Raw genomic sequence first — 27035 nt, 5'->3', positions numbered from 1 at the left:
TGCAAGACACAGAAATCCTCTTTAAGTATACATTTTCCCTGCATTTGTTTCCAAACTGTAATGCTGCTCCGTGATTAAAAAAAATAAGAAAAATGATTTGATATTTCAGTCTCTCAGGGCAGCTTCTGAAAAATTACATGCAAAATGATCTATTATATATTTATTGAAAATAGTATCGCAGAGCACAAATGTGCATTTTATTCAGAAAGGTCATTTTTTAAAACATCCATTGTAGCTGCTTCACTAACGTCCAGGGGTTTTTGCCATACACACGGCACAGATTTTTTTGATTATGTAGATTTTTTTTTTTTTTCCCCCTATTGCAGTTTCATATGCAAAGCATGCATCAGCCACATCCATGCTATCTCCTAAAGCAGTCATTCTGAAACCCAATCTGGGGACAGTGCAGACTAAATAAAATTTCATTTTGATTTGGCCTCCCGCTGAGAATGGGACTGCTTTGTTTCAGCCGACAGAACCAGCAAGCCAGAAAGGTATGTCCTGTTTTGCATGGCTGATGGTGTGACTTGAGGATCACAATCAGGCCGTTCATGCTCTCAGGGCTCGGCATCTCATCCACATCCTGTACCGTCTTTCTCTTTTCCTTGCCATTTGCTTTCCTTCTGTGCCGCCTGCCGTCTACCTGCAGGGCAAAGCTATGGCAGACCCTCACACTATTGTTTACTTTGGCATATGTTTAATAGCTGCATGGCTGTTTCAGGGTAGGGTTTATCTTTTTTTTTTTTTTTTTCTTTTTTTCCCACCCTCCTCCCCACCCCCACCCCACACCCCCAGCCTTTGTTTTTTCCCCTTCCCTGTCCACGTTCACTTTCCTTATTTTCTAGGTGTTGAATAAACAAATACTGACTTAACGGAAAATTATGTAAGTACTGCTCGTAATGCTTCAGAGATTTTACTGGGAGATTTGTAATGCAGAATTTTATTGTAAATCTGAGGAAGCATTTAACAGCTTTGAAGGACTTCAATTTTCATAGCCCTTTAGAGCTGTTTAGGCAGAAAAGCAGTCACCCATTATAGTTAGGGAAGAAAAAAAAAAAAAATAAAAACCACTCTTAGGAAGGGGGCTGTCTGCTTTGCCATCTTCACAGGCTGTATAGTTACAGCTGCAGTGTTTGGCTAGGGGAATATCAGTAAATATTTCTCTCTCTAAATATTAGTATTTATCTTAAAGCCAGTCTGCATTCCAGGAGAAACTGTACAGCACGTTCCTTGCTGCTGCTGCTGCGGCTGCTGCCCCATCTTTCGGAGGAGGTGTTGGCATTTGGGGAAATGACCACTGTTTTAGCCTCTGGAGCGGCTTTTGGACAGGGCGGCAGGACACTTGAAACACTCCTCGCAGTGCGAACCTACACCTCAAAAGTGTATTTCTCTGTCAAAGCCATGCTGTCCCTTGCCTGGGAATATTTGGGGGGGGGGCGGGAAAGAAGTTTTTCATGTGAAATAAAATTTGCATAAAATTTACCTCAGAAAAAGGGCAAATTTTAATTTTTATTACTATGTATTTTAATATGTACAGCGTCCTGTTTTCCTAGTGAGGTACAATACAATTATAACTCCAAAGAAAAATTAAATCTTTAACAAAAAAAATGGAAAATATGTACATATTCTACAGAGCACTGACGTTATAGGGGAATTTATGTCTTCAAGGTGATTTACAACCACTAAATTATAACTGTATGCAACGTGCCTTTGTAGTAGGTGATATTAGTAACAGCAGGTTGTTCAGCAAAGTCTTATGGAACGTACATGGTCAATTATAACACCCTCCGGTCAGTTTAGCAAGTTTTATTCCCAGCTTTTATACGTTACTCCAACTCCATGACTTTCGTCTTAAAACCAGATTCTTATTTCAGTTTCTGGCTCTCTGAGGTGGCCAGGGGTGCAGGCCCTTGGCATAACCACATGGATCTTCGCGTGGCAGAGTTTTATGACTTGGAAATTGACTTTTTTCCAATCTTTCTTAACTTAAAAATATTAAAAAAAAAAAAGAAAGGAAAAAGAAAAAGGAAAAAGTGGTGCATTGGGGAGTGAAAACTCATCCAACAAAAGTTTGGAGAAAAAGAGAGGTACAAATCAGATGGCTCAGGGGCCTCCCTGTTAAAGAAGGGTAGGCCAAATTCAAGTTTCAGCTGCATGCATTAACCTTGGCGAACTCCAACAGGATTTTCCGCACATGACAGAGGGCAGGATCTAGCCCAGCATGTTTTGTTATTCAGAGATGTTTATAAAGTGAAATGCAGCTTGAGAAGATTTTAAAGAAGCTATCCGTAGTGATGTCACATTTTCTTTAACAAATTTGAGGCTGTGAGGAAACTACAAAAAGACTATAAGAAACAAGAACTACAGTTTTTTTAATGGATACAGTGGGAAAATGATCAGTTCTGTGTGTTTTTTCTTCAGCATCTCTAATCCTCCTGCTTCACCCCTCAGGTATCATTGGGATGTTTTCCAAGTTACCAACTCTGCATTTTAATCAGAGTTCATAAAAATGAGTTCCAACTTTACATTTACCATAATTTCCTTTTAACAGTTAAATACAAGTTTTAAGAGAAACTAAACTCTAGGTATTGTGTGACAGTGCAACCTAGTTCCTTTATGTCAGAAGTCACAGTCTTAGCAGGCTTTTTGTTGCACAAAGTGTATTTTATACTATGTCAATAGCTGTATTTTTAAAAAAAATAATTAAATAAGCAGGTATGCATGGATCACTTGGAAATAGACAACATTTTAATATAAAATACTCAAGGAAAGTAACAGAGATATTGTTTCTTTATTTCAGGGATGAAATATTTTTTAAAAGAGTGATATTCATTACGGTAAAGGAAAATAATCTTAGCTCCAGAATGTGCTTACTGTTCTGGATACTTTTTTTATTAATTACATAACTGTAGTATTTAAACAAAAATTAATGCAAACTTTATTCCACTGTTCTTAGGAGATCACAGTTCCTTTTTTTAGATTGGTTTATTAGAGCTGTATCTTGTGGTCATATTCTGGATCAGTAAAAGAAGTGAGTGGGTTTTGGAAGTTAGTTTTGCATTTATCACTCCCACGGAAAGAAAACTGTAAAAATATTAGCCCAAAGTCCAGAAACAAAGACCTCATTCTTAGGTAGCTTTATAAGGCTGCCCTCAGTGGATTTAGCAGCGTTCCTCCTTATTTATATCTGTATGCTTAAGAAAGGAATCAGATCCAAAATCCCAAATCAGCTACCTCTAGTACAGTATAATTCCACTGCGTTTATTTTTTAATGCAAATGACTTCACAATTCTCAGTTCTCTGACTTTTCTCTCACTTTTTGTGCTTTACCTGAATGAGGTGACGTGACTGAGATAAGCCATATCCATGCCCAGAATCCTATGGAGGAAAACAAATCATGTCAAACAGAGAAATATGGCAAACCAGGAAGTAGATGAATGCACTCAGGAGACAAGTGCCTACTAGTAATTTTATATATATACATACTTGTGTGTAAATTAACTACATGATGCTAGTATATATACATATGTATGTATAAGTATGTATGTACAGATATATATATGTGTGTGTGTGTATATATGTAGGACACTGTCACCAGGGTCCCTAGGGTCCACCAATGATAGATGGGCAGATACTGTTACTGTGACCATGTAGAAGACAAGAAGCTGCATGATCAGTGCATTTGCTGATCTCCAGCCCATTGGAAATTCTCAGCTGCTCCACAACCAGTTGTCTTAGGAAATTCCCCTGGAACAAATTCACGGTCACCTGATGTTTCAATCTGCCTAAAAACTTGCTGAGGTCGATAGGATCCTGGACATGAAGATGTGAGTGCAGGATCAGGGCCTAAAGATTTGGCAGTAGCCCCATAGGCAAGCCAGGACAGACTAATTAACAAACCTTTGGAAAAAGATGGCAAAAATCTTTTGTAGCACTGGGCTTGGGACCTACCAGCAGAATTAGCGGACAACTCATTCTCACTCGATTCAAACTTCTCAAGATGTTCTTACTTTATACACCTGATTTGACCAATACCAATAAAAAAGGTCTGAGAAACCGGTAGGAGATACTATAAAATTACATATCAAAGGGCAATTGACTAGGAGCAGATACTATAAAATTATATGTCAGAGGAAAGCAATAATATCCTGTCAGAAAGTATGAGCATAGGAACGCATTGTGTTCATAGTCCAAAAGGTGTGAGGAGTAGAACTGCATTGGTTTGGAATATTTTTACCCAATCTTCTTAGAAATTAAAAAGCAAAAATCAAAGTTAGATTTATATTTTTAAAAAAAAGAAAAGGTAAAGTTAATCATAGGCTTACTGTTCAAGTTCACTGGAGCAACAGTATGCTATAAAAATGAATGCCACCACTTAAACCTTCATTTGATAATGTTTCAAGCTTTCAGAAAGTTGCCTTTCTTGTCCACAAAAATAAAGCGAGGGTTTTCTCAGATTTAGGAGGGTGTTCTCCACTATAAAGAGGTATTCTTCCTATAATTCTTGTTTTAAACAAGAATCTAAGAAAACAATCTAAGTAGCTGATCAAATGTCTGAGTGTAAACAGAAAACCGGCTTTGGACCAAACCTAAAGAAGCAGAGCTAACAAGCAGGCATTAACTTTGTTTAGGAGCAGAGGCAGAACCAAAAAGCTTAGCCCAGCAGCTACACTGGAAATCGAATATTTCCTGAGTGGAGAGAGGAGAAGGAAGTTTGAAAACTGTAAAAAAAAAAAAGGGACCAGAAAATCATGTTATTTGTAGCATATACACACCAGTGGAAAATCCACCATCGGGATGACTTTATCAGAACAAAGCTACACACAGGGAGACTGCTTCTAAGCAGTACAGTTTGAGAGATGTTCAAACAACATGATAATCCCAGTCTTGAAAGATTTTCTCAAAACAAAATGCACATTGACCTCCTATATATCGGGGCATATAAACGTGTTAAGATTTTATTGATTATATTGAAAAAATAGACAAAGTGTATTAGTTAACTATTTATCACTCTTTTCTTATCAAAGGTTGGAAAAAGATTTTTGACTACAAAATATGGGGTGGGTGGAAGAAACTACTAGTGAATGCCTAATGATTATGTAGCACAGAAATGGACTACAGATTAATAAAAGCATCCTCTCCTTCATTAACTGTTCTTTACCCTATGGGGGTGGAGAAGGTTAGCTTATAGCAACATTATGTCCTCACAGTAAAAATACTCTCCTAGCATCTACTGCAATTGGTTATTCATTACATATAATTTTCTTTATTTCTGAAACCCTTTCCCTCTACCAGCTGTCTGACAAAGGCAAGCATGAAACATTCTGAAAATAAACTTTTGGAATCATTTGCATTCAATGGGAAAATTCCACAAGTAAAATAGTATTCATTAAATTTTTCTAGTGATGGACAAATCTCAGAAGATTCAGAGGGGTGTTTCAGACAAGTATAACAACATGAGTGTTTGTCTACAGTGTTTTGAAAAATCCTCTCTACCATCATTGTACCCAGGAACCTCCAAAAAAATCACAATTTTTTGTTGCTCTTTAGTGATGTCTAGCTTTACTTCTGTCCCCTCCTGAGGTTCCTTTACTTTACCAGGCAGAGCAATGTCTCCTCATGGGTGACAGGCTACATTTCAGAGGAAATTAATTCATTCTCCAATCCATGTTTCTTTCAGGAATAACCCAGAAAATCTTGATGCAGAAAGCAGCCACAGGAGGTATTAGGAAACATTTTCTTCCATAGTTTTTTTTTATTTGGTTGGTTGGTTTCGTTTTTTTTCTCTCTCGTCTGAATTAAAATTTTCGTAGGTATGCGTATTGCTCCTTGCTGTGGAGGTAATAAAAGGAGATTCCTACACCTTAAAATGGGAACAAGAAGTAGTGCTGCAGGAAGATTTACGGTATCCTCTCAATGTCTTCTTATTTTCACATGGGAAATCCAAAGTAAATCGAAACAAGTACCTTTAAAAGGGTAAGGAATAAAAAATCAAAGGAAATGGCTAAATAAGATCCACCAGTACCTCGGTTCTGTTGGCCATACTGTAAATCATAAACAGATTTTCATCTAATGAAACTTGGAGCTACTTTTTAGTAGGTTGGTGGGGAGAAGAGGATCTAATTTTTGTGATTCTTCTCTCTCTCTTTTATTTTATCTTTTTTTTTTTTTAAGGGATTCAGTTAAGATCCCAATTTGCACTTTAGGGAGGTAAGATGAAAAGACTAAAAGCTGCCTCAGTAGGATCAGCTAAAAGAGCAAAATAGATCTGGGTGTTATCAGGTTAACAATGATAACTCACCTTAAGGTCCCTAAAAATAGAAGTGAAAGAAGCACATCAGTACTGAAGAGCAAGAGGGCCAGAACAAAATTCTGAAGATCCCCATAATTAACTGGCAGAGGGTCAGATGAACACTTATTAAAATGCAACAAAGCACAATGGGGTGTCTCAAAGATGGAGTTTCAATCTTAACCAAGAATTTCTTGGTTTTGTCAGTTCCAGCCATGCCTGCCATGTTATTTTAATAAGTACTTTTCTCTGCATATTATCTTTGAGAATTTTAGGGGAACATTTATGGGGAGAGCTAAAAGCACAGTTTACAGACAATTCAGGGGACAGGCCTCCTTGGAAAGTGTAGGAAGAATGACATTATGGTGATATTTTAGGGTGTATTTGTATGTGATATTTGAATGCTATGAGGTGAATGCATCAATTTACCTTCCAGTTTCAAAGGCAATAGTAAGTCTTCATTAAGAAATATCGTTCTCCCAGTGGTAATATCCTTACCTTACCCTAATGCTGCTAAATACTATATATTGTCAGCCCCTCTTTTTACAGCATCAATACGATACTCTTAAGCTGCTTCTGTCAGATAATTTTGATGAGGATCAATAATTCACCTCACAATTTACCCACACCAACTCTCACCCCACTCTAATCCAAAACCAGATGTCCAGACAGCAAATGTAGATAAACTATCTTGAGGACAGGATTTTAAAGCTTTCTTGACCATAAATATTTTTTTTGTTAGCATAAAGAGAAGTCTCTGTGTTTAAAACCATGGACTCTGTTTAATTCCACCTGATCTTAACACCATTCTAATTTGGTTGATGTGTTTTTGTTTCGAGTCAAAATGCGTTGTCCGAATTGGTTGATTAAAGATAACTGAAAAGTAGGGAGAGCTGTGGGGACCTCTGAGACCTGGGGGGGTGGATCTGGCGGGGTCAGGACAAAGGTAGGGCAGGAAGATAATGAATACTTTCTCAGCTTCAACAGCAGAGGGAAAGCTATCCCCCATTTCCTAACACTTAGATGTGTTGTATCCTATGCATTTAATATATTGTTTACTGAAAGTTTTTCAAACGGAATATAATCTAGAGGACATTGTTACACCAGGATTTACAGACGTGTTCTCATAGCATAGTATGTTGGCAAAACAGGAGAACATTATGAGTAGCTGATCCGGCTGAAATCCTCAAATACATTGTTTTACGGCAGTGTAAGTTTGTTAGTGTATTTAAGTCCAGCAATATTTTTTTTTCCCCAGGTGTATTTTGAAGTGCGGTAATGTTTAGCTGCTCATATGTGGGAGGGGTTTCTTGGTTTCTTTTTTTCTTTAGTAAGTAAGATTATGGCATCTTGGATTTTGTAATTCCTTCATAAATTATTTTAAGTTTTCTTTGCATATGTGCATACCCACACACATATTTACCACTTGGAGGACAAGTTGGATAAAGCAGACGTGTAATATCACACCTCCCCTCTCCTGAATGAAGGACTGGCCCTCAGCGGGTACCCAAAGTGCTATCTACTCCCTGGAACACAAAGAACAAAATGTCACAAAAAAACCAACCACCAGTAATCCGGCCTCAATTACTCTTAGTTCTCTTGCAGTCATGGCTCAAGTAAGCAGCAGGGTTGTGGTGCACTGACAAACAGGACCCTCGTCTTCTAAAAATCCTGCCCTCCCAGTTTGTTATGCTGAAAGGAGTTCAAGTCAACCCTGCCCCCAAATGTGTAACCACAGCCTGTGATGAATGCGGTGCAGGGTTTTCTAGTGGGAAAAGCAGGGGCTGTAGGTTGTTTAAAACTGACTGGTTTTGCTTCAGTGAAGGAGGAAGAGAATCAAGAGAATGGGAGGAAATGAGAGAAACAGTCGTGAGAAGGGTCCCAAGACAGTGCAGACAGAGACAAAAGTCCTTGGGACACAGAAATGATTATGTGGGTTGAAAAAAAAAAAAAAGCTGCCGAAGGGAAAGGGAAACTTTTTGCTCCAGTTTCTCACGAGATTAAGGGGACAGAATTTCGTGCAGTCTTTCCAACAGGATTGCACCAAAGGTTATACTAGATTCATGCCAGCCACTGCCCAAAGGCTGCAATTCTACAAGACCACCAGTACTGGAAGATCCACTTGAACCAGAGGTGTGAAAAATATGAATACCTGTCTGAATTTCACCTCTTCTCTGTATTGCTCCTGCCTTTTGTGTTAAAAATAGAAATCTTCTCCTCATGCTTCTCCTTGTGAGTCCTTCTCATCTTCGTTTGAGGTCATCTAAGAACGGTGCAATACAGAAGCAAGATGAAGGGGGCAAGTCCTTGGTTGCAGTTCTCCTAACAGCACAGGTGCAGTTACAACATGGGGCCTATGAAACCAACAGCCATTACATCACGTGGAAGGACTGGCTGTCATGTCAGTTAGCTCTCTGAGTTTCCAAAAGCACGTCAGAAAGCAAGGTGCTCTTAACATAGAGCCATTCATGAATTTAGTATTGCGATAAATGCACCCTCCTGAGCCAAGATCCTGGAAAGTCTGTCAGTTTTGTGTGTAACACTATTGCAGGGCAATCTTACCTCTGTAAGAACAGTGATCTTGTTTCCCTGAGTGGGGACGTGGGTTTCCTCTATTATCTTTACAGTTCTCCCTGACTCCCTAGTTGTATTCGACCTTCAAGACGGACAAGGGGAACATCCCTTACACTACTTCTTTTCATCAAATCACTTATTCTGTCTTTATCCTCTGTGGGTCCTCACCAGTCTCTCAACTCTAGATATATTTGTATGTGTGGGTTTTCACTGATCCTACCCTACTTTTTTGTCTAGGCTTTTTTCCGCAGTGCCCAAGATGTCTTTCATAGTCGTGCTTTGTGGAAAGTCATTATGCATTTAAAAAATTCAAATCCAGTGCTGCCATAGGCCTGTAAAAAGACTGATATGTCCTCTTTTTCTGCTCCAGGTAGAATTCGTGGACACTAATCGTTTGCTCAATATTTCCAGGCATTCACGATTCAGTTAGAGCAAGGAGCTGCCTTCCAGAAATCCTGGATAAACAGCCACTCTCAATGCATGGGCTACCTGTACACTACCTGAGCTGTAGATCCAGTGATCCTAGTTACCTACTGGTTACACCATACATGGACCCCATGCACTCAAAGCCACAGTAGGCTGGTTTCTCTGATCTCCTAGGCAAGCCACAATTTTCCTGTGAGGAGCAGGTGAATATTAATTGCAACTGTTCATCCAGCCAAGGCCTATTCCTTGCAAGAGAGAAACTAAAAAACATGAGCCATGCCGTGTGGCAGGTGGAGGGGATTGAAGCTAAGCGTAAGTCCTGGCTGAGCTCAAGTCCTCCATAAGCCACACTTTCCCTACAAAGTCCCTTTCTCTTGGCCCTTTTCCAGCCCTGTAGTCTCTGCTTCACCCCACAGAAGAACTCAAAACACTCTTTTTCTTTCATAACACAGTTCAATGTTACAGGAGCCGTTTCAGGAATACCAGCTTAAGCAATCACAACCTGCATGTCTCATTTTGGTGTCAGCATGCAGTTCTGCCTGCTGAGCCATAGCCTCAGTCTTTTGACACTAAGCTCAGAGAGTAGACCTCAGTGTGGACTCTCAATAACAGGTCTGTCATTTTTCCATGTCAACTTTTCCATCATTTTCATGGTCTCAGTGCTGCCACGCTGTTATTGACATCCAGCGTCCTTACAGCCCCTGAAAACCACCTGCTTGTCTGGCCTCGGATGGGACACTTTTCCATACAGAAGAGTACAGCAGAACCACCTCCTCTGAGGTTTTGTGCTCCTTCCTGTCCTCCTGGAGCACAAATTCACCTGCATCCCGACCCTTCTACCATCTGTTTAGTCTGCAGAAAGCTAGCTTTCCAGCAGCTGCTTGCAAGTGGAGGGAGAACAATCCTGGGAAAGTCATCCCAGGCTGGCTTGGCTACCACACAGAAGGAAATTTCCAGGGAGAATTCATTTCCTGGTCTTCTTCCTGTCAGTAGAACAGGATTCCTTCAGCAATAGGTTATCGCCTTCCCACACTGAAATGCAGGTGAATATTTTTGGAAGATCCATTAAGCCTGCTTTTCATTAATGGCTTCCACACACTAAGTGGCCAGTCCCTGTAGCTGTCACACAAACAAACCACTTCTTACTGTTTGTACAAACTACCCAGTAAAACTTAGAGTCACAGGAGACAGGACGCTCTTCATTATTTAGTCCGTGTAAATGGCAGGAACTTGAATGTGCCTGAAAGACAGCAGCATGACTTGTTCTTGAAATCTCCCAACACTGGAGATCCCAGTCTCCCCAGGTGAGGTAAGTGTTCTTCTCCAGTTCTTAACTTTTCTTACAATTAGAATTTTTTTCTTAATGTCTAACCCAAATCCCTCTTGCTGTGATTCAAGGCTATTACTTCTTGTCCTATCCACATTGGGCTTGTCATACAGATTATTCTCTTTCTCTTACATATTTCTCAGCTGCTATCATTTCTCTCTCAGTCTTCTTTACTTTTAGATACAATAACTACAGCCCCTTCACCCTTCATTCATAGGTCTTGTTTGCTGAACGTTCTCATTTTCTTCTGACCTCTGCTCTCCAAAATTTCCACATCTGGTTTTAAGGACATTGGTCAAAAAAGTGGACACAGTACATCACTGGAAGTGTCACTAGCACCAAGCAGAACTCAGATCATATGTTTGTTCTTTCTTCCCTAAGAAAAGGGTGTTTCATTGGGTTTAATCCACAGTGCATCTGCTCTTCTGGCTGTAAAGGGTCGCTATGTAATAGCAGTTAGATTTTCGATACACTCTTTAGGCAGCTAAGGAATGGCTTTTTAACATTTCTAGCATTTTAAATGATCTCCAAGAATTTCTTGCAGAATTTTGTCATCATTAATATTTTTAATACAACTGTAGGGCAGAGAAATATTATCATTGCCATTTTTTCCTATGAAGAGGCTGCAGGACTGCAAAATGTGCTTTGCAAAGGCATATTTTGTCTTGTGCCTTGTGAGGAGAAAAAGCAGTGCTGGAGTCTTCCATACAGGATTCTGCAGTGTATTTGAAATCTCCTTCCACAAAACATGATTATTCAATGAGTGTGTTCATAGTGCAGGTTTCCAAGCCAAGTCTCTCTTCTTAAGGGCTCTCAAAGGTGCTTAACTGTAAGCTCATATGATTAATATTTTGTTCGTTTCTGCATTTTTCATTTAAGTACCTAAGTTTTGGTCTTTCTTGCGCACCAGAGCACTTTGCCAAATTCTTTTATCCCTCTTGGGACAGTTGGCCAAGGAGAAAGGCAGGACGGCAGTTGGGGAAGATAGGACCAGAAAAGAACCTGAGGGAGAGGCTTCAGGTGGCAGGAGAGACTGCTTCTCCAAGCAGAGATGAGGTGTAAGCATTCATCTCTAGACCTTACACCTATCCAGAACATGGAATTTTTCCAAGTTTTCTTAATTTACAGTGTTCCTCTAATGTCAGCAAACACCTGTAGCCCACTTAAAAATGTGTCTTACTTCGCCCTTGTGGCTTATCTACTATTGCTACTAGGTTCTCAATAGTTGAAGTGACAGAGGTCTTCATTGTGCAGGGGAGGTTTCCAGCCTTTAAAGGACACATGTACAGAGCAGACTGGTTCTGCCTAACTTCATTCAGGCCATGCCTATTTTCTTTCTCCTTGGTTTTTTGATCTTAGTTTAGCCGTCTTGTTTCTATGCATTATATGCATGGATATGCATTATAAAATGTGACGTGACATCAATTTCCAGCACTGCTAGGGTTTTTGCACATGATGCAATCTGCTGCTCCGGTGGCATGTTCTCATGTGACATAAATTGAAATCACAGTGGGTCATAATGCAGCACAACAGGTGCAGCAAAATGTTTTAAATGTTTTCCATTCTTTTTTTAAAAAAAAAATCAAGTCAGAATCAAGAACAATGGCAGCCACTAAATTAGTTCTGCAAATCCTTGCAGGCAGAGCAGTCTGGAAAGAGAGGATCAGGGAGAGGATGTTTTTTGCTATTTGCAAGGGGGATGTAAATGCAGTTGTGCAGTGTAAACCACATATTATATTTTTGGTCTTTCATGTGTTGTGATAAAAGTAGTTTTCTTAGCAGTATAACATGTTTCATTAATACAATGTTTAAATAATTAAATACAGCAACTCTGGAGGCAATGGCTAAGATAAAAGTTTGTAGGCAATCCACTATTGTGATCAGACAGTACTTCTTAAAACCCATGGAGATGCAATTTAGTAATTTAACTTCTGGAGTCAGTTGTTTAATAAACTATTACATTTTAATATAGTTTTGTTCTTGTCAAAGGGAATGATTCATTTCCCCTCTGTCAATTGTTCCAGCTGAAGTTATTAGTGGTTCCAGGGTTGAGGGGGTGCTGGGTTCCTGTTTGAATATCATTACCATGCTGTTCCCACTCTCTAGGTGTTGCCACTGTAACGTTACGTGTGTGATCTTTACTGGTTATAATTATTTTGTGGGGATAGTAAGTGCCATCATCTGAGTCTTCAATGTTGATATATTTCATTAGGTTTAATTCTGTTGGCAGAGAGTAAGATGCTGGTTAAGGGGGATATATAATTAGTTGTAGTAGGATTAAGTGAGTATTAGTATACTCTAATAGCGGATGTCCCAGAAAGGAACCTGGCAAAACCATTAAATAGAGAGAATATAATAGCAGACAAGCTAAACATTACCCTTGCTACTATCTGAGTTTTTCATAGTTTTAAACAAATTTGCTTGCTGAAGCTTCAAAATAATCTTCTTGTTCGTTTTCCTTTATTAAAAAAGCTTTCATAAGAAACAGATTCTTAAAAAACAAAAGGCTGGGTTTCTCTATATCTGTCTTTCCCCGCCTTATGAAAATTTTAGTTATGTAATGTTGGGGTGTAGGTTTAATACTGTCTCTTTGGCTCCTTCTTTTGCAAGTTGCTGTCAGCTGATAAAGTACTGTGAAAGACAGGCTTGGTAATCAGTTAAATCATTCTCCATATGCCCATCCGTTACCAGTAGCAATCGAGGGTGGTGGACATTTCTATGCTACTTCTGCACGGAAATGCCAAGGGAGCAAAGACCGGGACGGCAGCACCCACCGTGCCCTGGGCCGGTCATTGCGACTCACCTGCTGCTGAGGCTGTCTCAGCGCCGTGTGACAGGTCCGTGAAGATTAGGGAGCGAGGGCCTTTCAGCAAGCATTTGCTTATCACCAGCCTTGGCGACACGTGGGATTATTTATGGCTGAGTCCTTTACCACAGCACTTACGGCTCTGAGATAAAAGGCACGCGCCAGAGTCCCCACCGCCTCTCCAGCTGAAGAGATGGAAATTGGCATTATTTGAAATTCAAGGAGTTTTTACTGTACACAGGAATAATCCAAATGTGGAACGGGATTTGTTATTAACTGTAAATCCCCTTTCCCCTAAGAAAACCAGAGTAAATGCAGGAAATAAGCTCCCATTTATATACCATAGAGACAATGCTTCATTGTCACTTATATTTTAAAGTCACAAGTGAAAAGTAAATGGAAAGTGGGAGCAAATATCAAGGTGTTAGTGGCATTGATCCTTCCACAGTGCAATCAATAGGAATTTTTGTAGCTTACTTGCAACCAATGAGAGAAGGCTTACATATACAGAATATTTGATGGTTTGTTCCTTAGAGCTTGAGTTATTCTGCACCCAAGTCAAGAAGAGGGGCAATGTCTTCACCTTTTTTTTTACTAGTCATTCTGCACATTTCATGTTTATTTACTCTTTACATTGTAACATTTTAAGAAACTTTTAAATATTTCTTTATGCGCACAAAAAAGAACCCTCGTCAAAATAACTCCAAGTATTCATTTCCAGGATGCCTGAAGCTTCTCGTTACTAGGTACTTGCAAGGCACGGAAGATGTAGTAAAAAAGAGTTGCAAACAGAATTTCCTTGGACATGCTATAGAAATTTTGCTCGGTCTAGCTTAATGCCATCATCTTCAAGTTTCCCCTCACAGAGGGGAAAATTCCCCAAAAGATTATTATTCTTCCACAGTTGTGTGCAAACCCCCAACAAAATACTAACTGTCCTTGCTTGCATTTATTTCTTCTTTTTAAATTATATTTAGGACAGCCTGTGCCATAACCTGCCTGGGGTCCTACACTGCATCCCAGTGCAGACTCCACTGCAGACATATTGTGTTACCAAACCCACATAGCGGTTCAGCTCTTCTTAAACATGGTCCTCAGCATTGCCCATTCCACTCTTCTTTGATTTGTGTTCAGATGATTTTCCATTTTCATTGACAGTCTCTGGGTTTCAGCCTTACAGGAGACAGCAGGCAGAATGCATGTGCTGTACAATTTAGGCTTCAAGAAAAGTGGCATCTTTTCTGTAAGAATCTGCACTGGTTACTCAACACCACCCATCCCACACTGATATTATTTTCTCTCTCTCTCTTTCTTGGTCACTATCTCTCAAACTGTTTGACCCAGATAGACATTTCCTTCCAGTGCATGCAGTGGAACCATACTGAGTAAATCACACTGAGCATTTGTATCCGAGGTATATTTGTCAATACCATTGTTACCTTGTTTGGCATAGTTTTATTTTACTTCTTGTTCCTGTGACTCTTCAGAGGAGAGTTGCGTGCAATCTGTTGCATGCTGCAAAGAGAACAAACCTAGAGTGTTGTAAACGTTCTCTATTCTCATTTCTTTGCTTATTATGCCCTATGAGCTCTACAAAGATGGTTTCTACATAGGAGAATGTAGGTGCAGGGGAAAGTTAATTTGCCATCAATATGCTACTCTTATTGTAAATATCTGCCAAACTAGATCACCCTTTTTTCAAATTCACTTTGGATATATACACATAAATCTTTCCAAACTACTATACCTTGCATGTGTAATGCTGGAGGTATTGTGTCTGTATAAAATAACAAAAGCTTCCTTGTTTTTCACAAAGTGGGGACATAAGAAACAATGGTGTTCTTGATACCTATGCATCACTTCTAGCATTATGGAAGGCTAGACGCTGGCATAATAGAGGCATCAGATAAAATAATAATACTCAAATGATGTTTGCAAAGTTGAGCTCGTAAATGTCAAAGGTGATTTGAAGTGGACAAGAGTGAGTCTTAACAAATCAACTAGGGGCTGCTGGCAATTGTTTCTGTTCTCGGTTCTTATTGAAACTAATATTGGACAAATTGAAAGAGTGATTGCCTTAGAGCCTTCGCAATGTCTTCACCAATCTGTTGCCCATTTCTATAAAAAATGGGAGTGAAAATGGCAGCTGACTTCTTTTGACCTCTCTCAATTTCACCGTGGCTCCTGTCGGAGGCCTGAAAAAGCAGTTTTTCAGGCAGACCATTATCTGCTGTAGCAAGTTAGTTGGCAGAGAAATTGAAAAATATCAGTCAAATAATCTATTTAAGCCCGGTCTTTTTGTATGTGTTATGATCTGAGTGGTAGCAAACCAGCAAAAAAATAAAAGCCTCAACTTGCAAGTGGATGAACAAGTGAAGTTAGGTTTTTTACCAGACATTTTCTTTTATTGTATTGCATTCTTTTTCTGTTCCTCTATCCTCATGATTTGACTGTCAGCATTTTAATAAGATGAGAATCTACCTGGAGTGCCTGAATCCTAGTCCTCGTCACCTTCCTAACTTACTGGCTTCTCTCTTCTGGAATCGTGGACCAAGAGCTGCTCTGATCCACTTGCCTTACTAACTCATTCCCCTTGCATCTAGTATCTTTCCTTAGATTCAATCATAAACTTGAACTTTTTCTTCTTAGAAACTTGCAATACCACTAAGTTTTCTCCTCTCTACAAAGTCTAAGACCTGTCTATCTTCCATGCATATCAGAGGTGTGCTGACAGTTTCCCTCAAATTCCTCTGTAACTAACGACTGCGATCTTAATTTCCCTTGCAGGCAGGCCAAGTTATCTAGTGCGGGATTTACTCTTAGGCAGTGTGTTTATCTTGTAGAAGGAGTTTTGGAGAACTACTCTCCTAACTTTCATTCATCTCTCAAGTACTTAAAGTTAGGTAGAGAACTGGAGGCTCTATGACTTTGGGGAGACCTTAAAAAGAGTGTCCATGCTGCAGATTGCTCAGCCTAACAGTGCTGGGATTACCCAGCAAACACCCGACTGCATCAAGTGATCAGCTTGGACCCTATTTCCACCTCAGCTGTCTTTCATCAAGCTGATTCTTTCTGACTCAACCATGGGTTGCCAGAAGATATCAAGACTGCTGTGGTCCTCTCTTCCCTCACGCACAGTGTATGTGTCCTTCATCCTCTCCCGAATTACTTGTGGGTTTCAGAGGTTTTTGCACAGCCACTTCTAGCTATTACTCTGCCTGGGTTTCTAGTCCTAGCTTTCCCTGACTGCTGCCTGGTCACCAGCCTCATCTTACCTTTGGGAAGTAGATATCTTCCACTCTCCTCTTCCACAGAGGCTAGGCACTTTGTAGAGATAATCATGGTTTCATCTGGGAAATCAATTAGAACCTTTTTGACTAAGCAAGGCAGTTGCTTCTTGCCTTAGTTTCATGGCTAGAACTGCCCAGGTACCCTTTCTTAAAATTTAATTTGCCTCTGAACATAACCTTTCCTGCTGTGAGACTTAAAAAGACATATTATTTGTCTTTGGAATATCTTAGCTAAATAATTTGGCTGAAATTTCAAGGCTAGTCTGCTGTTACTGAAAATAAGATTTCTCTTGTAGTGAGCTCTGGGTTGTTTAACGTAACGTGATTGCTGTATCAGAAGCATATTCTTTAAAAAAAAATAGATGCACAGTTTTTCAGCAACAAGAAAAAAAAATCTTGTTTCCTTTTGTATAAGTGGAAAGAAACAATTTAAACTTCAGAGAATTCTTCTCACTTTTTGCCTTCTTCCATTGTGAAGAACCACTGTGTTTAATTAAGGACAGAATTACCAGATATACGCAGACAAAGAGTATCAGAGCCATTTGGTTTCTATCAGCAATCATAAGATAGTGCCAGGGAAGGAACTGCGTGAACAATAAAGACACTAAAGTAGCAAAACCAGAGACAGTTATAACTGCAATTCGGAGACTCATTGGAGATAAGTTATTGACCGGCCATGTTATAAAGTTATAGTGTCACAGCAGTTGCTCAAGCTTTCTGCAGAGCTATCCTAGTTTGCAATGGAGTTAACACATGGTTGTCATGTTGCTGCAAAATACTCCCCTGTAATTGGCAACTCATTAGGTGATGTGCTGCAACTGGGTCGGACCGTTCCTCTGACTGCTGATTTCAGAAAAGTTGATTTTCATGCAGGTGCAAAGTTTAAAAGTACAGAACTGTGGTTGCTGGGGCTCAAAATCTGACCTATTTTTTTGCTAGTTTTCAGTATTGTGTGACTTTTCTCAAACTGATTGTTTTCATTTCATTTTATTTATTTTTATTTTGGTTTGTCAGACCTTAAGAATCCAGAGCTACCCAATGACTAAGGGATAACATAACCAGATAGGTTTAGGTTCTAACTAGTAGTGTTCTCCCTTGTAATGCTTTGGTGTTGTGGATCTGTGGAGCTCGCTGACTGAATATCATTATTTCACTCACAGCCACCCTTCTACTCCCATGAGGCTGCTGTATTAACCTCCTACTTTTCTACCTGTCCTTTGTAAAACTCGGACATTTTTTTTCTCTGTTCCCCCTACACTGATGCTGAGAATGACCCAGTTCAGATCAGAGGTTCTCAGTAGTCAGGATCTAAACTGTGTCACTACGGTTTCATAAAGGTGTGTCTGAACCTAAACTTGACCATGGTTTTTATTACGACAATTATAGCTTCAATGCATGATGTAATGCATACATAATCCGTATTTGTTTACTCCAGAAGAATGAACAAAACAAAATATACCTTTTTCTGGATTTGTCAGTCCTTCATCTTGTGCAGGATTTAAATATCAGACTATCAGTTATACGCAGTTTCCCTGTGAAGACCTCCATTGATATTTAAGGTCAGCATCGGAATATGGCCTGGTCCCTTTACTTTCATGGGGGCCAAGTTTTTGATCTTGGCGTTTTGGTTTTCCCTCCAGAGATTTTTCTAATTGACAGAGGAAGACACAAGATTTTTTTGTATAAGATGTGAAGTGCCTAGCAGTGAGGATAAAACAAGACTCTGTTAGCTACTGCAGGCAGCCAGGCGGACCAAATTGCTCGCCCTCCAGGACAGTTGCATTCTGTACCTTTGCAGGTGCTGGGGAGTTAAAAGTCGTGTGGTTCACCTCTTGGACAGACAAAGCATTAGATTTCAAAATCCTCATCCTTAGCAGGAAACCAGAATAAAAGGGCATTGTGGCAGACAGCAGAATGGGAGGTAGGGCTCAGAGTGGTTGGGAAGTGAGCTATCTCAGCGAAAGTAGTAAGCGTGACCTACCGTCCTCTTCCTCCACTTGCAATGCTGTGGTCTCGCAGGTTCGGAGTCGCCAGGGTCAGGAATCCACACGCACAGACACTTTTCCTCCATCCCAGCAGTTCCCTATCTGTAAAAGTACCAGTTTTGCACTGGTCCTCCATTGATCCAAGTGAAGTGGCTGATGCTGAGTGGTAACAAATTGTGACAGTGCTCTGGGCAAGACACGGCTCATCCACAAGCTTGTGAAAAGGTGAGCAGATGGTGCCCTGCCCGTCCCACCTATGGGCACCAACCATAGGGACCATTTGGGGGCACGACATGGGCCTCCCCTCCTGCCTGTTTGCAGGAGTCATGGCTTGCCTCAGACGCAGCTTTGATTACTTTATTCTGCAGTACTTTGTGGGCGACAGTCTCTTCTCCAAAATGCCTTTCTCACACATCCATCTCGCCTTTCCAGGCATGCCACCCTTCTTTTTTCTATTCTCAGAATGTTCTTTTTCAGAGGTTCAGTGGCAGTAAAGCAATCCCCTGAATTACTCCTTTTTACTCTGTCCTTTACAGTGCCTTTGTGATTTATAAAGAAACAACAGCCACTGAGCTTTCTTACTTTTATCTTTGTTTTATTTTAACTTGCCCAATATCAAATCTTGATACCTTTCTCCCCTTTTTCATGAAGACTTTTTCATGAAGTTCAGGGAACTTTGCAACTGGCAGTATTCAGGGCTCTTTCTCAAAGGGCTGACTGAGCCTTTCTCTCATGTGTTTGTCAGGAATTTAAGTCCTATAAGTGCTTATGGGAAAAAAAAAAGAAAAACACTTTTAAAGAGTATGATTTAAATGTCCCACCCTCCTGTCATTAGACAGCTTCCAATCTTTTGTCCCTTTTGATGTCATGATCCTAGCAGTTCTCCAGACTCCTGAGGATTTATCTAGAGAAAACATGGAAATCAGTACCTGAAAAACAAATGAGTTTGAAGGACAGAAAATTTTTTTTTATGGTTTATTGGTATGTTTCAAGAAGAGATAGAAAATAAGTGCATTTTATATATAAATATATATGTATGTTAAAAAAAAATTAACTTTTGAGTTCTACTCTACCTTGCTGTTTGCCAGCAGGAACGAAGAGGCAGTTTTAGTATTCTGGTTAATAGCACAGACCAATTATCAGAATTCCAAGGCTTTTTTTCTACATCATATTCCATTGTGGGTTTCTTTTCTGTACTTACGTGTGTATATCTGGCATAATATCAAATACTATGTAAAATTCCACAGATCTGGATTGCACTTTCAACTTGCCAGTCATGTCAACTTTAGATATGACTTTTTTTTCCCCTGGCAAGTCTTACTTTTAAAATATGGATATAAAATAGCAATGAGAGTACTGTGTCAATCAGTGTCCAGTATTTCAACCTGCTACTTTCCCTTAGAGCAGCTTATACATTACACTCTATTCATGCTGTGGAACTGCCACGTCCTAGAATGAATACAAACTAGGGATAAAAAGCTTTTTGTTTCAAGGCTCCACAAATGTGGAATCAGTTACCAGTTGATTTAAGAACAATTGAGAGCTTTTCCTGTTTTAAGATGGAACTGAAACAATACTTCATGATGACTAGAAGTCATTGTAATTGTTTTAATTGATGTTATTCTAGTGTTATCTTGGTTTATTGTTTATTTATATGCATTTGTTTATCACAGGTCATGCTTGAAAATGGGCTTTCATCTCAATTTACATAGTCAGCTAACAAATATATGTATGTATGTGTATCAGCTACACTTGTTTATATCTGACAGCAAAACCATATGTATTCTACATATATTTCTTGCCTTTATGTTTGTGCTATCGATTAAGACATCTGAGTTTGATTTCAGCTTGACTTTTAAGTTTGCAGGACAAACCAAGCAAGTATGTATCTAATAATATCAGTCAAATTATTGTTTGGCTCCCAAAGCACAAATCAAGTTAAAGCGTTAACTAAGCACGTGTTACTGTGCTTTTTAAAGCAATTCACTCTTTAGTTGCGGGGTTTTACTCCTGCACTGTGTTGCCTTTAAGCAGCATTAGCATTCAGAAATTGTTTTTGTATCTCTAAAGGCAAATGCTGTATTAAAAACAATGATAACATCGCTTGTAGAGAAATACAGTCTGGCATCAAGTATTTATTGTCATAGCTGATAAAGTAATGGCATGTTTAATTTACATTCTCTGTGAATGATAAATACCTGCGTAACTACTCCTACCTGGCTGTACATATCCAGCAAGTAAACTAACCAATATATAAGAGGAATAGAGAAGAGAGGAAGAGCAAGTCATTATTTCATCTGTTCCATTTACAAACTCAGAAGTCACAAATGTGCAGCTGGGAAATGTGTTTGTCTCAAAGCTTCAAATCTGTGACATGTTAATTCATAAATAATTGCAGTCACATGGTCTTCCTCGAGGGCATTAGCTCAGTATTCCCAGTACAGTACACTTACTTGTAATAGAAAAGAGAAGAGTGGACAAAAGTGGTTTTCATAAATCAGATAAAATTGCTCAATAAATCCAAAACATCTTTCATTATTTCTAACAGAAAATGAGCTTAGTTATGTAAGCAACATTTTTTAAATTTGAATGGTCTTGGGAAACTGGCAGGTGAGGAAATAAAGGGCAAGGCTACATTATTTCTGGTTATGGAATCTGTCAGCTAAAGGTTTCACAGCCCTGGACCAAATAGTGCTCTGACTTACATCCCATGCTAACCCACGGACGACCTTATTTCCAGATACTAAATACTTCTGTTAAACAAGAGCACTTTTCTTTTGGGACAGTCATATGATAACATCGCCTATGTCATTGTCTAAATGCAGCTGTTTGCAAAAATATAGGCTTTTTCCCAAAAATTGTGTCTTTGGTACTCTGACTGCAGAGTGAATAATACAGTATGAAAGGAACCTGAAGGAGCCGTTAGGGTCCATTGTGTCAATCCAGCTGCTACACATGCATATTAAGTCCACATTTAAAAATGCTTGTGATGATTTTTCTGTTTGTTTTGTTTTGCAGTCCATTTTAAATGTATACTTCTTCCTTTTTCATTGTCAGAATACCTAAGCCACTCTGAACTAGCCTTTGGACAAATTCCAATTTAAATTGAAAACCATTTTAGTTATACAAGAGGAAGATTTTTTTATTATTTTTTTTTTAAATCAGGTGAAATTTAGGAAAAAATCATGGTGATTTAGTACAGAAAATTGTATTTCTGTTGGTTGCTAAAAAAAGCATCTTGTCTCATCTGAGAGCTGGTTGTCAGGCTCCAGTCAGCATTGGATTTAGTCTCCTGAAAGTAGAAATTAGAGTGGAAACCTGACTGACCATGACTGTAGCTATTATTGTTCAAACCACCACAAATTTCTTTTGATAAGAATAGTGTTTTGTTCAAATATCAGTTTAATCTGCTGTACACGTATGGTTGTCATCCAAAATTTCATATTTCTAATAATTCATTTTCTAGAATACTTAGAATTCAGAGAATAAATCTTGTGAGCGTAGCATAAGTACAGCATCACAAATGAGAATGCCAAATTTAAACTGTTTAGTCTGGGAATTTATTGCTGGCACTAGAATGGTTGTTGGCAGAACATGTCCATATCGGGGGTTCATTCAGCTACTTCATTTCCAGTTTATGTCATTAAGCAGTGGCTTGAGGACACTTAGTATTTCAGTGCAAGAGACAACAAAAAGAAAGCCACCACCCCCTCCCTTTGTGTTTAATTGCATATTGGTACCTCAGAATTTTGGCTTAACTATTGATCTGATTTGCATTTATACATTGGGAATTTCTTAGAGTAATTGAAAAAGTTTGCCATCAATATAAGCTGTCCACGTCCTGGATTTTGTTACTAGTCCTAATGCTCATTTTAGAGATGCTGATGCACAGTGTTTTTATCTTAAGTTTTAACAGCTCGGCCTACATGAAGGATGTCGAGCAAGCAGGTAGTGTAGGGCTGGGGGCACTGTGTTCATGAAAGAGATTTATTTTAGCAATTGTCATACTCCAAGCAGAGGAAGTGTAGGTTTAGGGTATAAATCGTGCTTTTACTAGTTAATGGAAAATATGGGGCTGAAGGTCTGAAAGGGCTTTAAAGACAAACCCTGGCCTTACCTGCAGCACACTGCAGAAAGGTGTCAGGCACAACCAGCCACTACTTAGACCCAAGAGTCACCCTGAGGCTGGAAGGTATGAAAGCTTCTGTTCCCAGCTGACACTCGAAATGCACACTAGTGACCAGCCGGTCTGAGGATAGGAAATATGGTCACATCTCTATATGAATAAGGCGGATACATATCAGTATTAATTCAAGCCTGGAAAACACATCTCTGCGTTTTCTCTTTCAGACGAAGACAGGGATTATAGAGAGGGACAAAATTAACTATAGGAGATAAACCTCTCATCGTACTGCACGGGGTCAGAGAATCACAGTGCTGTTCAGCAGCAAACACATCCCATGCAGGTCATTCAGCACAGTCTTTTTTCTCCTTCCCTCACGTATTGTGTCAGGATTGATTTCATTAAACTTAAACCATTGCTGATAGATCAACATTAACTCTGGCCTTAAAATCCTGCAGTGGAGGTGCTTCTGCAAAACACTTTGGCGGTTTGCTCCACGGCCTAACTGTTCCTGCAGTTGTGAAGTTTTTCCTAATATTTAACCCTATTATCTCCGTTGCAGCTAAAGTCCATTACTTCTTGTTTTGTCCCCGTTGACTAATGAGAACAATTGGTCCCTGTCCTCTTGGTAACACCCCTTTATGCAATTATCAAGACTTATTATGTCTCCCTTTTGGCTTCTGTTCTCTAGCCTGAACATATCCCAGTCTCTTAAGCTTCCCTCCTGGGCCTTATTTTCAACACCTTTTATCATTTTTGATATCCTTCTCTTAAGTCCTTCTAATTTGTCTGTATCTTTGAAAAATGTGGTAGCCCAAACTAAATACAGCTCTCTGGATGAAGCTCAGCAGAGTCAAACAGAGCGGAAAAACTGCCTTCCTTGTATTACATACGATGCTCCAATTAACACAACGTAGTGTAGCGTTTGTCTTTTCTGTGACAGCATTGTCTTTTTTGCTTGCTCAGTCTATTGTCCGTTATCACTACTACTCCCTTTATGGGAGTTTCCTGATCTAACTGGTTATATCTGTAACTTTGATCATTCTACTCTTAAGTTGTTCCATCATCTGCTTTGAGTTTCCATATGGCCACATATGCTTCCCATCTTCATATTTATTTGTAAGTGGCTTTGTCTTATCTGAATCTTTGTCCTAATGACACTAATATACCCTTAGCCATTGAAGTAATTTTGCTATATCATCTGTAAGATAGACTTTTTCCAGCAACTGAATACTCTCATCATCAATACCAAAGCCTCATCAGGAGCTTATCTCCATAACATTTCAACTATTGCTACTGTGCACGCAGGGATTAACAAATTTTATATCCTTATATACACGTTATTTCCTTGGAAAAGGAGTATTTCCTAGTACATAGTTAATCAACGATTTATGAAAACAGCAAGGAGGCTAGACTAGAATTATACGAAACAGAAATTTTCTTATTTGCACGAACTTACGGTATTTTGATGTGGTATTTCCTTCCACCTTAATTACGAAATCAAATATTCAGCAATTTCCCACAAGCTAGAATTTCAAAACCTCATTTCAGAAAACCAGACACGTGATGTTCCAGAACTGGGATATGCATCCGTCCCCAACCCACCTGGGAGGAAGGCAGGAGGAAAAGCAGCCACTACTGAATCCCAACCCAGTGATGCTGCCTTTGCAGGACTAGCCTGGGGCTATGCAAACTCAAGCTAATTCTCGGCTTGCCAGCATAAAAGCCTTGAGAGACCGTTTTGTGTTGGAGCTGCTACAGTATTACTCGACCGAAACCCAGATTTGGAGAGATGCAGCTCAAGTTTTCAAAGGTTCTCTTTCTTCAGCAGTAAATGTGGAGGACTTCAGAGCCCCAGCATGGGCCAAGGAAATATTCTTCAAATCAGATCTTTAACAGAGCAATGTTTGTCAAATTTGTGGAAAACATTCCAGTTCAGCGAACTGATACTTTCTCACAATACATTGTTTTGTTATGAGCTCTGCGCAAGCACTGTCAAAGCCCCTTGTTTTATCCTGTCCCTTGGTTTATCTACATACATCTGAACCTTTCCAGGGGTTTTCATGGGATTCTTGCTCCAGAGGAGAGCTCAAAAATTCCTTTTACTCTTACTTAGCTTTTATTTCTGTTACTCTTTATTGCGCATGAAAGCACGCTCTTTGCTCTTGCTGGGCTAACGAAGATTTATAATGTTTATTCATTTCCTTTTCCCTCTTAACATGAACCGGAACAGTTTGCCTTACTCAGGTTTCCAGAGGTACGTCTACCTCACTTGCTCAAAAAGCATTCCCAGGAGCAGACAAGAGCGCATTGTGCCTGCACGCAATCCACACCAGGGCCTTGGGCAGCCTGCCCAAACATGCCTGGCGGGGTCCTAACCACCTACTTACATATTAATACCCCCTAAGAATGCCCTGTGTGTTCGGGCCCACGGGATGTTGCATGTGCTAAAGCGTGTTTTCTGCTCAGGCGTTCGCTGGGTGCAGAGGCGGGTCCGGCCCCGGGGCAATCATGGGGCACCCCTTGAAGGAAGAGTTATTTCTTCTCTCAGAGGTGAAATGGCATTGCCGGCATGGTCAATCTCAGTCACTTGAAAGTGAGGAGGTAGGCTACCCAAAATATGAGATTTTACAATATATTAATAACTATATGTAAAAGGGAAGGGGTCCTTTTACTTATAGGTGTTGATACTTAAAATTTGATGTGGATTTTCAGTGGGAGGGCGTTACTGGAGGGAGAGAGAAATCTTTCTTTTCCTTTTTCTTTTCCTTTTTTAAAGGAGAAAAGGAGAAAACAAAGTATCTCATGCTGCATTCTCGCTCTGGAACTACAAGGCAGCACTAAGGCTTTTGCAATAAAATGTTGATAATTCCATATGGTAGAAAGTCCATGTAAACAATGACTTTGAACAGCCCCCATGCTGAGGCAGTGACACTAGGTTAGCGTAGCTATCCCTTCTAGCACAGCTGTAGCTTATACCAGCAATAAAGGCTGTCTGATGGCAAACTATTCACCAATTCAAAAAGCAAAAGAATTTTTATCAATAACAGTACTTTTAGATTAATATAGTTGCTTAAACATTAAAGCTTCTGCAGCATAGCATTTAACAGCATAGTTAAAATTAAAACCATGAATAAACACCCCACCTCAGATTGACATTATTTTATGAGCCATTCCTAATATGGATCTAGACATTATCTTACCACTGCCTATGCCAATAATGTTGCCTGTATGAATAAAATGTTTGCCTGTACAGTTGGTCCATATTTCAGATCCGAATCTCCCGAACAAGAACGGGAGTGAAGCCCAACGTACTGAGTCATGGTAAGGTTCTTTTCGAGGCCGAGGAAAATGTAACTCCCAGAATAAATTACCATACACAACATTTTCTTTTGGGCCAGTTACCACTTTGTAAGAATCGTTCAAGTGCTCTTATCTCCTGTTCTAAAAGGCTTGCTTTGACATGTTCAAACGTTAGCTGCTTGTTACAGGAAGACTTACTTTCCAGGAATACAAAGATTCAGTCTTTCATCAAACCGTTCGTAGCGGTACATTTACTCTCCCTGAAAAAATTGTTTCTGTTGATATAGTTCAACTACACTGAAGAAGAAGAAAAAGTTCAGTTCTGAGCAGATGGTTAGGATGACTGACTGCAAGCCACAGCTAGGAAATAACTAAATATTGCTTGTATTAAGAGCAGTGTAATTTCTCTCTGTACCTCGCTTCCAATTTCTTAGCCATAAATGAGTCTCTTCATTCTCTAACATTTCCTCTGACTGATTTCAGATAGCTAAAGCTATAAGTCTTCAGTGGTGTCACTTTTGGGAAGTTTTGTTCTTAACGTATTAGGACTGATGAATAAGGCATGGGACATTCCACAATATCCCAGCTGGGGGATTATGCAGCTGGACAAAATTATCCCTATTAGTTGTTGGGTTTTTTTAATGATGGTATATCTTTTGATAAACCTTCTCGTTATAGCTGAATAGTCGAGACGTTATAGGACATAAATAGAGACATAATAGGACAAAATAATTCCATGAAAATAATGATGTTTTAATTTTGAACAAATGTGCCTTTAGCCAGAATGTTTGTGAGATGTCTTGTGATTACCGCAAAATGGGAATAGAAAGTGATTTTTGAGTTCTGAAATATGACGATTTACAATAGAAAACCTGACTCTCAGTTACTTCCACTCAGAGGAACACGACATGC

General features: G+C 39.5%; 1 long non-coding RNA gene across 8 annotated transcripts in view; it reads left to right on the top strand.

Moving 5' to 3' along the window:
* Window positions 1–341: 341 nt before the first annotated feature.
* The window catches only part of LOC134517507 (uncharacterized), a 199618-nt gene continuing 172924 nt past the window's right edge, over window positions 342–27035 (top strand). For all 8 annotated transcript variants that reach the window (XR_010071654.1, XR_010071653.1, XR_010071652.1 and 5 more), the window contains exon 1: window positions 342–494. This is a non-coding gene — a long non-coding RNA (uncharacterized LOC134517507). The remainder of the gene's footprint in view (window positions 495–27035) is intronic.

This window comes from Chroicocephalus ridibundus, chromosome 1, assembly GCF_963924245.1.
Source record: "Chroicocephalus ridibundus chromosome 1, bChrRid1.1, whole genome shotgun sequence".
NCBI lineage: Eukaryota > Metazoa > Chordata > Aves > Charadriiformes > Laridae > Chroicocephalus > Chroicocephalus ridibundus.
Note: the sequence above shows the minus strand (reverse complement) of the source record. Positions and strands in the feature narration are given on the sequence as shown.